The 10,577-nt window shown below is 39.9% G+C and overlaps 1 protein-coding gene across 2 annotated transcripts in view; it reads right to left on the bottom strand.

The window, feature by feature from the left end:
- CCNY (cyclin Y) overlaps positions 1–10,577 on the bottom strand; it is a 115,580-nt gene that overhangs the window by 98,954 nt on the left and 6,049 nt on the right. The window lies entirely within an intron of this gene.

Genomic DNA, 10,577 nt, shown 5'->3' with positions numbered 1-10,577 from the left:
CAAACGGAAGAACTCAGTATTTTTCAATTCTGACAAAAAGATTTAAAAATACAGTTTTGCAATCTGCTTTGTAGGAATAGCCAGTTCACCCACGCTATCAATGTTAGTATTATCAGTCATTTTCAAGTAAAAGAATAATAGCAAGAAATGGATATTCTGAACAAACACTTAATGAAATAAAACAAAGAAACTGGGAGCTAAATACCATATGCCAAGCATTTAAAGCAATGCAGGACTACTAGACCTATCTCTTATACACTAAGAGACAAAGCCATGGCCACCTTAGGTAACAATGACTGCTCCTAACACAGAATGGCTAAACTGCACCACCTAAGTGGGTAGCAAAATGGCTTCACAGCACTGGCTTTTCTTAGGACGATAGGATTTCAAGTTCATTATAAGTATCCTTAATATTTAATAACTTAGTTATTCGTTATTAAACCTGTTCACCTAGAGGTCCTGGAAGGTACTGGGATAGATAGTCTTGTTTGAAGGAAAGGCCAGGTCCCCTTGAGAAAAAAAAAAGTTTGTTATAATATCAAAAGGGGAACCAATGTGGATATTGGCTAAAAAGCTTTACAGCTGGATTAGAGGCTGGTGTCTGTGGAATGGTCAGAGTTAGCAGCTGCTTGGCAGGCTCCTGCACACAGCACACACCCCAGCAGGGCAGAGATGACGGGTTGGAACCGTGCCAGGGCCCCAGGAGTGTGCAGTGCCCTCTTCACAGGATACTACATCTACTTTGACCACAAAAGGCCAACTTATAGAAGACACTTGGAGAACAAAGAAAGAAACAGAAGCTTGCTAAGGAGAGAGGTAGGCTTTCCAAGTCACCTGACTTAAAAGATGCTGAAGCTGTTCATAAATTCTTCCCTGAAGAGATAATGCTTGGTGAAGTGTTGTTAATGCAATGTGACTATGAGAAGGATATGGACCAGCTGACAAATGGAGAGAGAGAGAGAGAGAGAGAGAGAGAGAGTGTGTGTGTGTGTGTGTGTGTGTGTGTGTGTGTGTAGAGAGAGCCTCAGCAGCTGCTGCCAGTGTTGTGTTCAGACTCTTCCACAACCAGTGTTCAAAATGCTTCTGACCAAACTTCCAACCATTAGTCAGACATTTTTAAGTACTCAGAGCTTGGCTGAAGATGATGTGGAACAAGCCAGATATCAACATGAATATCCTCAGTTAAAAATAATTTAACAATCAGCTTGAAAGCTGATTGGCTCTGGGGAATAAGTGCCCTTATATGCTTGTTATGAAATGTCTCATACTGAAGTCTACAAAAGTGAAATGTTTGAGTAGATCCATTGTCTCTTCTATTTATGTTTTTAAATGAAAGGTATATTTGATAGAGCTTTTCATTTTATAAATACAATGACCTTTCTCCCATCTTTTCCTAAAGAAAATTGTACACTGGGGGAAAACGAAACAAGACTTTTCAGGGTTTACATGACAAGGTTTCTGAGTTGACAGGGATTTTAGGAGACCTCTCAAACTAGAGACCCTCTAGTTAAGAAGGTGCTGATATGTGAGGTGAACTACAGAGTTCTGGCTGAAATCTTAACTTACAGTGGGATCCTACTAGATCCTATGATTATTTCCCCAATCTCAGAATGCAGAATGGAGATTAATTTACTCTGAAGTGCCCCGAATTTCCACTCGTTCCCTGACCTGTAGAGTGAGGGCTATTCTGGTTTAAAAGGCAAATGGAAACCACTGGAGTTTTCTCTACCAGAGAAAACAGTGAACGCAAAACAACATTTTGTCCCTGAAGGAAATACAGAAATTAATGGCACCATCAAGGATTTGAAAACAATTCTAAACATATTCCCTTTAATTCTCTTATTTGGTCTGTAGAGAAGGCACATTGATACTGGAAAATGACAGTAACTACCACAAACTTAATCAAGTAATGACTTTAATTATAGCTGCTAGATCAGATGTGGTGTTCTTACGTGAGCAGATTAACACATCTCCTAATACCTGGTTCTTAGCTATTGATGTAGTAAATGTTTTTTCTCTAAACCTGTTCATAAGGACCACCAGAAGCAACCTGATTTCCCCCACAAGTCCAGCAGTGCATTTTTATCATTCTACTCCAAGTGTCTATTTGTTCTCCAGACCTGTGCCATAGCACAGTTCACAGGGCTCCTGACAGTCTGTCTCTTCCCCAAAGTATCATACTGGTCCACTATGCTGATATTACGTGGCTGGACAAAATTTTTCAAGGACTAACTAAGGGGTTAGCTTAGTAGTAAACCACTTGCCCAGTATGCATAAGATCTGGGTTCCATCCCCAGTGCAACAACCAAAAAATTTTTAAAGTTAAGGCCAAGGGAAGGTGGGCAGTGACTGTTATTTTAGCACTAAGGGAGAGAAGGCAATCAGAAAGGGGAGGTCAGGCCTAGGCTCATGGATTAACAGGATTAGTAGTAAGAAAATGGCCATACTAATAAAAAATATTTACAGACTCAATGCAATTCCCATCAAAATTTCAATGCAATTCTTCACAGAAAATGAAAAAAACTATCTTAAATTTACATAGAAATACAAAACAGAAAACAAAAACCCAGGATAGCCAAAACAATTCCAAACAATAAAAGCACCGCTCAAAGTATCAAAATTCCTCATTTTAAGAGCTAGTAATAAAAACAAAGACAAAACACAAGTATCAATGAAACGGAGTTAAGGACCCAGATTTAAGTCTAACATACTTATGGTAACCTAGTTTTTGACAAAAACACCAAAAATACATTAGAAAATATACTGCATTTTTAACAAATGGTGCTGGCCAAACTGGATGGCTAATGTAGAAAAAAGAAACTAAATCTTTCAGTTTTCACAAAATTCAACTACAAATGAATCAAGAACCTCAACATACGATCTGATTCCCTAAATCCAACAGAAGAGAAAGTACAAAATACACTTCAACTTATCAACATAGGAAATGGCTTTCTAAACAGACCGTGGTAGCACAGGCAGGAAGATCAATAATTAACAAATAGGACCACAGGAAAACAAAAAGCTTCTGTTGAGCGGTTACCATCAGTCCAGTGGACACCCCATCTACAGAGCGGGGAAATCTTTACTGGCTACACTTCTGACAGAGTATCTAAAATATACAAAAACTCAAAAAAAAAAAAACCTAAACATCAAGAAATTAAACAACCCAATTTAAAACTGGGACATAGTCGGGGCATGGTCACACAAGCCTTGAGTGCCAGCATTTGGGGTAGAGGTCTGCGTGTATTCCAAGTCAGCCAGGGATACATGAGACCCTGGAACAAAGCTGGGAGTCAACAAAAGACAAAATACAAATAACTGATAAATATGTATTTTTTAATGTTCACATCCTAATCCTTAAAGGAAATGCAAATCAAAACTACATTAAGATTTCATCCTACTATTCTCAGAATGGCCACAGTTAAAAAAAAAAACAGTGTACAGCAGACACCAGTGAGGATTCAGAGAAAGGGGAACACTCATTTGGTGCTAATGAGGGTGCAAACTGGTGCCACCTGAATGGAAATTGGTGTGGAGGGTCCTCAAAAAACTAGAAATACACATACCATATGGTTCAGCTATACCTTTCACTGGCATATAACCAAAGGATTCTATATCCTACTAGAGATACTTGCTCACCCATGTTCACTGTTGCTCTATTCACAGTAGCCAGGAGGCACAAACAGCCCAAGTGTCCATTTATTAATGGATAACAAAAATGTAATACATGTAAACAATGGGATATTATTTAGCTGTTTAAAAAGTAAATTATGAAATTAGCATGTAAATAGATGGAAGTAGAAAAAAATCATTCTTAGTAGAGACAACCCAGGCCCAGAAAGACAATCACTAAATGTTTTCTCTCATGTGGATGTTAGCTTTGAATCTTAAATATGTTTATTTCATTTGGAATACATAGTTAGGAAGCTATTAAGAGTCTATAGGGAACCTACCTAATGCAATGATAAAGGGAAAGGGGGAACAATGGAACAGGATTCATTGGCGTAGGGGATGAAAAATGGCAGATTAAAGGTGGGATTATAAGCAGGGATAACATTAAAGGCCTTTTGAAAAAGCAATATGAAAACATACTACCCTAAAAAATGTCCTAAAATATCTACATATATAGAATTTAAATGGAACAACCCTGTAACAGAGGCAGCAATACTCCTAGACACCTGATGTTAGCAAATAAAAAGTACCAAGAATGGTCCTGGACCTGTTGGCCAATGGGGTCCCGTAGATCCCCAAGCACTGTAGGCTATTATTATTATTCCTCTTAGTTACCCTACAAAACTTGACTCTAAGACCCCTGAATATGGAACATGGAGAACCCAAGCTGGCTAGCTTTCAAAGTGCTGCGAGTGGCAAACACACGACTGGAGGAAAATGTCATCAACGATCTTACCTAGCTATCGACTTACTGAGCTACAATAATGACTGCCTTACTAAAATATGCCTGCTGGTGCAATAGTAGCACAAATGCTCCAGGAGTTTCCGGTGGATTTAAGGCTCCCCCTACAAGATGAAACCCATACCTGGCATCATTACATAACCAACTAACCTGTGGCTAGAGAGGTCATAGATTCTAAGTAAGAATCTTCTACTATTATTCTGCTAAGTGGACACAGTGTTAAGCCATCTCCTTAGACTGCAGCATAAGACATGTTCAAGCTCATGTCAGACAAAATTCCAGCATGAAAGGTGGAAGGTGGGCAGGAACTTCCATGATAGCTGAGAAACTAACACTTGACAGCTGCTGGGAAAAGAAGAATTTTCTTTAGAAGTCTAACTCCTGGCAGGCCAATGTTCCAGGGTAGGCCCCATACCAAAGAAGAGTATTCGGTTGCACAAATTGGACTAATTGGGTTGAGAAAGAGGGGCAGAAGTATGTGGCTGGATGGGTGTGAAGGTGGACTGAGGAGGAGATGAAAGAAAGTGAACATGATCAAAATGCATTTTAAGAAAATTTCAGGGCTGGAGAGATGGCTCAGCGGTTAAGAGCACCGACTAACTGCTCTTCCAGAGGTCCTGAGTTCAACTCCCAGCAACCACATGGTGGCTCACAACCATCTGTAATGTGATCTGATGTGTATGGTATACATAATAAACAAAAAATATTAAAAAAAAAAAAAAAAAAGAAAGAAAATTTCAGAGAATAAAAACAAGGGGGGCAGATGGGTCAGGAGAGCCTGGGTTATACAGACAGATCCCTTTCTCACAGAAACAAACAATCCCACAAATGAAATAAATCTGTACAAGAGTTTACAACACATCTTTAACAATTTGTCCCTTTTTGTCTGTCAAGAATCTACAGTAAGAGCCGGGTGTGGTGGCGCACGCCTTTAATCCCAGCACTCAGGAGGCAGAGGCAGGCGGATCGCTGTGAGTTCAAGGCCAGCCTGGTCTACAAAGTGAGTCCAGGACAGTCAAGGCTTCACAGAGAAACCCTGTCTCGAAAAACCAAAAAAAAAAAAAAGAATCTACAGTAAAACACTTGCTAGAGACATGTCTTCAATATTCAGCTGTGTATCTGCAAGCATATAGATGCACATGTAGAACAGATCCTATTTATTCTTCAGTCAGATCTGTATAAGAATGTAAAACAGAAATGACTTACGACTCATCACCCACCAAAGCCTGCTGCAGGGCTTAGAGCAAACTGGCATGGACGTAACTGTAGCTAACAGCCATCTTCAGGGCAACCCAGCTGTACTTCCCCGAGTACCAGGAGCCAGCTGTGTAACACACATCTCAGGATGCTGGTCCCTCTCTTATCAGAGCAGAGGACAGAGATCACAAAGTAATGACTAAGGGTCAAAACAATCACAAAGCCTAGGTGAGAGTCTGTACAGCATAAGTAGACTCTGATCTTTTATAATTGTAGTACAACCATAGGCCGTCAAGCTTAGACCAGAAACATTATCATGACAGCAATGTTTTTAGAAGTCCCTTTACACAATTCACTTTCACACCAAAACCATAGTTTAATTTTCTTATAGGGAAGTTCCATTACAATGTCAAAACTAATATACAGAATGTCAACATTCTGATAAAGGAGAAGGAAAAGTATTCAAGGTTTTCCATGTCTGTATTTAAAAAGCTGCCTCTGCTAAGTTAGCAGCTGCTGGTTTGCAGCTAGCCAAGCCCTGAAATGATAGGTCTCGCCAAAGCTACCAAGAGATTAGACAGGCAGAATCTCGTGAAGGCAAGAATCTGCCCATTTGTGAGTCGTCAGACCAACACTACTCAGTTTTGTCAGCAGGACATTTTTCTCCAAAGGAAGAGAGCTACAGCAACAAACACAAGTGGTTTAGGGAGCTGAGAAAAGGTGGGTAATTTATTTTCTGAGCTTTCTGCAACTGAGGATCTAGAAAGACTCATTCCTAAGCAGAATGTTAGGGAACCCCTAATAACCTGATCAAGATTGGTAGAACTTATCTTTATACCCAACGCTCCCTCCACAGACAAAACATTTAATTCACAGCATTATTTATACATACCTCAAAACCTCATTTTCTGAAGAGAATAAAACATAACCCTGGCTTCAGTTCCTAACTATCTCAACATGGCTTTTGTAGCATAGTCAACAGCCTGCCTACGCAGGCTCCATCCCCTGGGAAAGTTTTTCGATCCTGATTGACTGTAGTGTGCATCACATTGGGACTTTAGAAAGAATAAGAGGGTATTTCTATGTCCAACTCCAAAGCTGGTTAGCTCCCCCTCAGAAGTCATACAGCTATATTTAACCTCACCCTACCCAGTGCTAGCTAAGGTCTAAAAGACATGGAGAACTACGGAGACATTGGAAGCAAAGAAGTGCCTCACCTGAGAATCTGGTCCAAACCTCTTGCACAATTTACATTTGCCTAGAAGGCTGAAGGCCTGAGGTTAATACTCTTCTATACAGAGGTATTTTAACGTTAAAATAACAATGACCCATACTTATGGCTTGAATATATATGACATTGAGCAGGGCCTCATTCCTCTAGGACTTTAAGACAGAACTACTTACTGACCTTTGTTTCTAGTGAAGATGGCGCTCCAGCACCCCTATGATCTACTGCTTGCTTTACCTAGTCCTGCCAAGTACCTCAACAAACACCTAAGGAATCATTTAGATTTTGTAGCCATTCTTTGAAGATAATAGTCTCAAAACCCACTCAAGTCCTATATATACCTATCATAAAGACAGTGAGCTTTGACTAGTCTTTGAAAAGCCCACCCCATGCGTTGAATGTGTCTCAACTTTCCTTGTGTTTGCCTCTTTCTCTTAATCCTCATGCTTAAATACTATAAATTATCTTTAATAAGACCTCCATCCTGCTTCTGGGCTACTCCTAAAATTCTTTCACATATTCCAGTTTAGCCTGAGTTGAGGGCCCTAACAAATTAAGGAAACTCCTCAGTCTTCTACAGGGAATCTAATGGTGCTGTGACTCTGGCTGTCACCCTTGATACACAACTAGATCCACTCTGGTTCTGGGTTTCTAGCTCCACTGCCTAGGGGCAGTTCCAACACAGCTGGTTGTAGCTCTTTAAGCATTTTACATTCCATAGAAGAAATCAGATACTGGTACCATGCTCATTTTCATGAAGCACTTTCAGTTTATTAAGCATTTTGGCCTCATTTTGATCCTTACTACCTTTACTGGCTTTAAGCAAAATATTTTCAGAGTTATCAGAGCATGATGTGAACTAAAAAGAAACTATTGCTAACTTAGTACATTTTACAGCAAAGATCTTTCCCTTTCATACAGAAGTCATATAGTTGATCTTCACTAAAAAAGTTCTTTTTCCTTTCTACCCCATAGTTTAACAATTTCAAAACAAACTCAACGCAACACAATGTTCTGAAAAATGCATAGCTAGGTTTTCTATTTCTTTTTATTTTTAATAAAAATTACTTTATTGTAAAGAACTAAACAAACAAACCAACAAGCCAAGGAGCTAGACTAATGCACCCGCTCAAGTAAGCACTTACCCAGACCCAAAGTCTTTATGTTTCACTGACGTTCTATGCAATTAAAATAGCCATTTTGAAGCTGTGGGGCTTTGCTTTACATTTTATACTTGTATTATCAACTGTATTTTTATATACTTACCCACCACGAGCATGTGTGCGTGGGGTGGGGGGCCTTTGGGGGGGGGCAGGATTCAAGACAGTTAAAACTAGAAAAATTAGCTTTATATCCTGTCATGACTCACGTATTCTTTACCAGCATCTAGCCTTCCTAGTCTATTATCTTTTCTTATTCACCTTTGTGACTAGCTGTTAGACTACATCCACCCTTACATTTACACTCTGAAGAGTGTTGGGTACACAATGATGGTAGAACAGCTGTGATTTTTACTATCAGTGGTAAGTCGTCTTGTTACCTGACCTCTAAATGACTTTATGAGAAGTAACTTCTAGGGAGTGGGTTAAACTGTCCACTTTCAAAACCACAAAAAATCTAACATTAGTACAGAGGGCTAGCAAGCGCCCACTGAGCACAGACACCTACCTAGCTTAATGCAAGCAACCAACATACCAGGGACAAACATTGCCCCTTTCTATTTTTAGAGTGTAGTGGGCAAATGCATCTATCTACCATTTAAAGAAACACAGATATTCTCAAGTCAAGAACAAACTATCAACCTTCAGTATTACTAGTTGCCTGGGAGGGTTTTCAAGTAAGAAAGACCATTATGGCATACTCAAAAGTCTTGACAAGTAATTTTTAGAATTTACTAACAATTTAACAATATACATTTGCCCCTCAGTAGCTTCAGGTGATTGTTCCCGGATCCTGTTAAGATACCAGAATCTGCAGGTAGTAATTCCTTCCTAGAAATGCCCAAGTGTTTACACACAGCTGACAGACATCCTCCTGCACACACAGATCCTCTCTAGATTACTTACAATACTGAATATAACTGCTATTTAAATAGTTATTAACATGTGTGGAGAACAGATATAAAAACAACTTTACATGTATTCAGTGCAGATACAACTGTTTAAAAGTGGTCTGAAGTTAAATAAATCCCTGAATGGAACACAAGGCTGCCAAAGACCAAATGTAACAGAGAAATGGAAATATCCACGCATAGGTAAGTAAAGACATACAGTGCATCTATACACATTTTTACTTAAATCTGCTGCCATTACATGATTCGATACCAAAATAAGCCTACAACAGCAGGTTGCACTGCCAACATCCCAGCTGCATCTTAGAGTTACTTAGAAACCTTTAAATAAACCTATTCATACTAATGAATAGGCCTAGATTTCAGCTCTAAATGATACCAATACTGAAGACTTCTGGTTAAATAAATCCTGGATTCATATGTTGAATTTGGGAGGCAGAATACTATTTATATGACAAATTAGTATTTAGAAGTCTAAACTAGGATGGTCATAGAAAATGGACTGAAGAAGACACTACAACCTCCACAAGAAACCTTACTAACAGCTTTATGCTCTAAATTATCCTAAATATGCAGAACAAGTTTATGATCATCCAGAGATTTTACTAAAAAAACTGACTCACAAATGAAACGTAGATTCCTTTCAAATGAAAGACCATGTCCTAAAGAGTTTCTACTGCTGTGATTAAACACCATGACCAAAAAGCACATTAGGGAGGAAAGGGCTTGCTTATCTGGCTCACTCTCCAGATCATAGTTCATGACTGAAGAAGTCAGGACAGGAACTCATGCAGGGATGGAGCCTGGAGGCAGGAGCTGATGCAGAGGCCATGGGGGAGCTGCTTACTGTCTACTGCTTCACATACATTGCTCAGTCTGCTTTTTTTATAGAACCCAGGACTACCAGCCCAGGAAGCTCGATCCTCCCCACACTGATCATTAATTGAGAAGAAAATCCCTTTCAGCTGGATCTCATGGCGCCACCTCCTCGGCTGAGGCTAACTCCTCTATGATGGATGACTCTAGCTTCTGTTAAACTGACACAAAAGCAGCCAGTACAGAACACACCATGCTATCCTATACTTCAATGGCAAAATTCTTCTATAAGCCTGTTCTGTGTAGGTGTTTTCTATACACAAGCTAGAGTTATCCGAGAGGACAGAATCTCGATTGAGAAAATTCCTCCATAAATCAAGCTTGCTGGGCATTTCTTTTTTTTTTTTTTTTTTAATTCATTCATTTTACATCTCAATAGCTATCCCATTCCTCCCTCCCTCCCGCTTTCCCCCTATGACTGTGACTGAGGGCCCCTCCCCACCCCACCCCACCAGGTATATGCTCATAGGATATCAAGTTTCTTCTTCGTAACCTGCTATCCTTCCTCTGAGTGCCACCAGGCCTCCCCATCCAGGAGACGTGGTCAAATATGGGGCACCAGGGTTTGTGTGAAAGTCAGTCCCCACTCTCCACTCAACTGTGAAGAATGTCCTGTCCATTGGCTAGATCTGGACAGGGGTTGGAAGTTTACTGCACATATTGTCCTTGGCTGGTGCCTTAGTTTGAGCAGGATCCCTGGGCCCAAATCTGCCCATTATAATGTTCTTGTAGGTTTCTAGGACCCTCTGGATCCTTCTATTTCCCCATTCTCCCATGCTTCTCTCACCTAA

The sequence above is a fragment of the Acomys minous genome (assembly GCF_964271855.1).
Source record: "Acomys minous genome assembly, chromosome: 5".
NCBI lineage: Eukaryota > Metazoa > Chordata > Mammalia > Rodentia > Muridae > Acomys > Acomys minous.
The sequence above is the reverse complement of the archived record's forward strand: the minus strand, read 5'-3'. Positions and strand labels throughout refer to the sequence as shown.